We start from the raw sequence: 5,198 nt of genomic DNA, 5'->3' as shown, positions 1-5,198 counted from the left end.
TAGAAAAAAATTGACAGCCAAATACGAGTAGAGGAAGACACCTATTACCACCAAAAAGTCATCCAACCCAAAAATCCAAAATCATAAAAAAGTTCCCAAAAAAATTCAATTTTTCTTAGGCAGACGATTTTAATGCATATTCTTGCACAAAATACTCCTAAAAAAGTAGAAAAAAATTGACAGCCAAATACGAGTAGAGGAAGACACCTATTACCACCAAAAAGTCATCCAACCCAAAAATCCAAAATCATAAAAAAGTTCCCAAAAAAATTCAATTTTTCTTAGGAAGACGATTTTAATGCATATTCTTGCACAAAATACTCCTAAAAAAGTACAAAAAAATTGACAGCCAAATACGAGTAGAGGAAGACACCTATTACCACCAAAAAGTCATCCAACCCAAAAATCCAAAATCATAAAAAAGTTCCCAAAAAAATTCAATTTTTCTTAGGCAGACGATTTTAATGCATATTCTTGCACAAAATACTCCTAAAAAAGTAGAAAAAAATTGACAGCCAAATGCCAGTAGAGGAAGACACCTATTACCACCAAAAAGTCATCCAACCCAAAAATCCAAAATCATAAAAAAGTTCCCAAAAAATTCAATTTTTCTTAGGCAGACGATTTTAATGCATATTCTTGCACAAAATACTCCTAAAAGTGTAGAAAAAAATTGACAGCCAAATACGAGTAGAGGAAGACTCCTATTACCACCAAAAAGTCATCCAACCCAAAAATCCAAAATCATAAAAAAGTTCCCAAAAAAATTCAATTTTTCTTAGGCAGACGATTTTAATGCATATTCTTGCACAAAATACTCCTAAAAGTGTAGAAAAAAATTGACAGCCAAATACGAGTAGAGGAAGACACCTATTACCACCAAAAAGTCATCCAACCCAAAAATCCAAAATCATAAAAAAGGTCCTAAAAAAATTAATTTTTCTTAGGCAGACGATTTTAATGCATATTCTTGCACAAAATACTCCTAAAAGTGTAGAAAAAAATTGACAGACAAATACGAGTAGAGGAAGACACCTATTACCACCAAAAAGTCATCCAACCCAAAAATCTAAAATCATAAAAAAGTTCCCAAAAAAATTTAATTTTTCTTAGGCAGACGATTTTAATGCATATTCTTGCACAAAATACTCCTAAAAGTGTAGAAAAAAATTGACAGCCAAATACGAGTAGAGGAAGACACCTATTACCACCAAAAAGTCATCCAACCCAAAAATCCAAAATCATAAAAAAGGTCCTAAAAAAATTAATTTTTCTTAGGCAGACGATTTTAATGCATATTCTTGCACAAAATACTCCTAAAAGTGTAGAAAAAAATTGACAGCCAAATACGAGTAGAGGAAGACACCTATTACCACCAAAAAGTCATCCAACCCAAAAATCCAAAATCATAAAAAAGTTCCCAAAAAAATTCAATTTTTCTTAGGCAGACGATTTTAATGCATATTCTTGCACAAAATACTCTTAAAAGTGTAGAAAAAAATTGACAGCCAAATACGAGTAGAGGAAGACACCTATTGGCACCAAAAAGTCATCCAACCCAAAAATCCAAAATCATAAAAAAGGTCCTAAAAAAATTAATTTTTCTTAGGCAGACGATTTTAATGCATATTCTTGCACAAAATACTCCTAAAAGTGTAGAAAAAAATTGACAGCCAAATACGAGTAGAGGAAGACACCTATTGGCACCAAAAAGTCATCCAACCCAAAAATCCAAAATCATAAAAAAGGTCCTAAAAAAATTAATTTTTCTTAGGCAGACGATTTTAATGCATATTCTTGCACAAAATACTCCTAAAAGTGTAGAAAAAAATTGACAGCCAAATACGAGTAGAGGAAGACTCCTATTACCACCAAAAAGTCATCCAACCCAAAAATCCAAAATCATAAAAAAGTTCCCAAAAAAATTCAATTTTTCTTAGGCAGACGATTTTAATGCATATTCTTGCACAAAATACTCCTAAAAGGGTAGAAAAAAATTGACAGCCAAATACGAGTAGAGGAAGACACCTATTACCACCAAAAAGTCATCCAACCCAAAAATCCAAAATCATAAAAAAGGTCCTAAAAAAATTAATTTTTCTTAGGCAGACGATTTTAATGCATATTCTTGCACAAAATACTCCTAAAAGTGTAGAAAAAAATTGACAGCCAAATACGAGTAGAGGAAGACACCTATTACCACCAAAAAGTCATCCAACCCAAAAATCCAAAATCATAAAAAAGTTCCCAAAAAAATTCAATTTTTCTTAGGCAGACGATTTTAATGCATATTCTTGCACAAAATACTCTTAAAAGTGTAGAAAAAAATTGACAGCCAAATACGAGTAGAGGAAGACACCTATTGGCACCAAAAAGTCATCCAACCCAAAAATCCAAAATCATAAAAAAGGTCCTAAAAAAATTAATTTTTCTTAGGCAGACGATTTTAATGCATATTCTTGCACAAAATACTCCTAAAAGTGTAGAAAAAAATTGACAGCCAAATACGAGTAGAGGAAGACACCTATTGGCACCAAAAAGTCATCCAACCCAAAAATCCAAAATCATAAAAAAGGTCCTAAAAAAATTAATTTTTCTTAGGCAGACGATTTTAATGCATATTCTTGCACAAAATACTCCTAAAAGTGTAGAAAAAAATTGACAGCCAAATACGAGTAGAGGAAGACTCCTATTACCACCAAAAAGTCATCCAACCCAAAAATCCAAAATCATAAAAAAGTTCCCAAAAAAATTCAATTTTTCTTAGGCAGACGATTTTAATGCATATTCTTGCACAAAATACTCCTAAAAGGGTAGAAAAAAATTGACAGCCAAATACGAGTAGAGGAAGACACCTATTACCACCAAAAAGTCATCCAACCCAAAAATCCAGAATCATAAAAAAGTTCCCAAAAAAATTCAATTTTTTTTAGGCAGACGATTTTAAAGCATATTCTTGCACAAAATACTCCTAAAAGTGTAGAAAAAAATTGACAGCCAAATACGAGTAGAGGAAGACACTTATTACCACCAAAAAGTCATCCAACCCAAAAATCCAAAATCATAAAAAAGTTCCCAAAAAAATTCAATTTTTCTTAGGCAGATTATTTTATTGCAATATCTTGCACAAATTACACCTAAAAGTGTAGAAAAAAATTGACAGACAAATACGAATAGAGGAAGACACCTATTGGCACAATTTTGTCAATCCTTGGCATAAAAAAATTGGTTAAGTACGTGTTAGAATTCCTTACATAAAATTCTTTATTTTTTTCTACATTCATTATAAATTATGAAATAAAAATCTTATCGTGACCATGCCCGATCTGCATCCTGGAGCGGCACTCGGACGGTGTTTTCCAAAAATTGTCACCGAAAAAAACACTCGTTCGCGGTTTTATAAATTTCGGACACTCCCGAACCACGTGTTTAGTTTACAACTGAAGACTTACTTATGCGATCGCTGATTTAAATATTACTAATACTCTCGATAGTAATATAATTATTGTTAATTAATATTAACTGAATAAAAATTATATCACAGGAAACTTAAATTAAATGGTTCATATAACTCGAGCGCTGGTTTTTGAAATTCGAGGACTCCCAAAAAATATAAATTTACTTATGAATAAATTTATGATGTTAAATAATTTCAATACCTCGTGGTTTTAATACCGAAAATGAGGCGCGATGATATTTTTCCAAAAATGTGACCAGACAGACGCTTGCTTTTCATCGAACGGTCAATACGTCGAAAAGCGAAGACTTGGAAAATTTTTATTGACTGATGTAAAAAAATTTTCGACATTTTTTGAGTTCGACGTGTTGACCATTCGGTGGAAGACAATCGTCTCACAGAGGATTCGAATTTGTGAACACGTGGTCTATTTTTTATCATTATATTATGATAATATAATGCTAATAATACATTGTGGCGGGGATAAAATTTTTTATATTTTCTATCTTTATATTATTATAATTTTATTCTTGGAATAAATACATTGTATTCAAAAATAGAAAATTATTTTGATACAAAACGATTTATTTTTATAATAAATAAATATTTTAATATTTAAATTAAAATTAAGTAGAAAAAATAAAAAAGTGATAGAGAAAAGGTGAGACAAGTATCTGTTCTCTCTGTTTCGGGGATATTTTGCCTTCATGTGATTGGTGGAAAATTCGAAATTACCAAGGGCGCCTAATTTTCTTGCAATTACGTGTTTACAATTTCATTGTATCCTCTATCAATTATTTAGGAGTGGGTGAGATCACTTCAGTTGAGTTGGTCAGGTATATCGATACATTTTGGAAAAGTACCTTCGCGCGTCAGGCTTTAAATCACGTGTTAGTAAAATTATTTAATTTATCAATTTTTTCAAAAGTGAATTTTTATTTTTCAGAAGTGCTCGAATTTCTTAAACCCACGATCGAGTATTATATTAATTTTTTAATTTATCTTTTCAGTGAAATAATTTTCATTTAATTAATTTTAATTAAAATAATTTTTTTTTACTATTAGGAGTGTTCGTAATATTTAAAACCACGATCGCATAAGTAAGTTTTCAGTTGTACAGTAAACACGTGGTTCGTCGGGAGTGTCCAAAATTTCTAAAACCGCGAGTGAGTGTTTATTTGGTGCCATTTTGGAAATCACCGCTCGAGTGCCGCTTCGGGTTGGAGATCGGGCATGGGGCGAAGAGTGTCCACGGTAAGATTTTTATTTTATAATTTTTAATGATTGTAGATAAAAAAATATATGAAGAATTTTATTTATTTTTATGCAATGTAATTTTTTGTGATTTTTAATTATTATTTTGACTTTTTTTATTTTTCCGGCTAAAGGACAGGAAGGAGGATGCTCGTCGAAGGAATCCGCGATCGGTAAGTCCAATTTTTTTTCTACGAACGTATAGCAACACAACCTAAAATGTTTAATTTCTCAAATACAGCTTCTATGTTTTAGAAATTAATTACCAAAAGTAGCACGACATTATTTTGAATGTTTGAAATTATAAAAATTGTTATTTATTTCAGGTGAACATATTTTAATTTGCCCTTCCTATTTTTTTTTTGTGTAAAATTTAGAAAATGGTCTACCGAATATAACCGAAAAATATAATTATAATTTTCGCCACTTAAAATTTTTTTGCCATTATCCTAAAAATGAAATTTTCACAACCAACATTAAAAATCTC

The 5,198-nt window shown here is 30.8% G+C and overlaps 1 long non-coding RNA gene across 1 annotated transcript; it reads left to right on the top strand.

The window, feature by feature from the left end:
* The first annotated feature begins 556 nt into the window (after nt 1-556).
* Nucleotides 557-2,887, top strand: LOC127286599 (uncharacterized). The gene is made up of 3 exons (XR_007843765.1): nt 557-921; nt 1,914-2,079; nt 2,741-2,887. It is a non-coding gene; the product is annotated as an uncharacterized LOC127286599 (long non-coding RNA).
* Nucleotides 2,888-5,198: the final 2,311 nt, after the last annotated feature.

This window comes from Leptopilina boulardi, unplaced genomic scaffold (genome assembly GCF_019393585.1).
Source record: "Leptopilina boulardi isolate dan_hultmark-lab unplaced genomic scaffold, ZJU_Lbou_2.1 LbouV2_362, whole genome shotgun sequence".
Classification (NCBI taxonomy): Eukaryota; Metazoa; Arthropoda; class Insecta; order Hymenoptera; family Figitidae; genus Leptopilina; species Leptopilina boulardi.
Note: the sequence above shows the minus strand (reverse complement) of the source record. Positions and strands in the feature narration are given on the sequence as shown.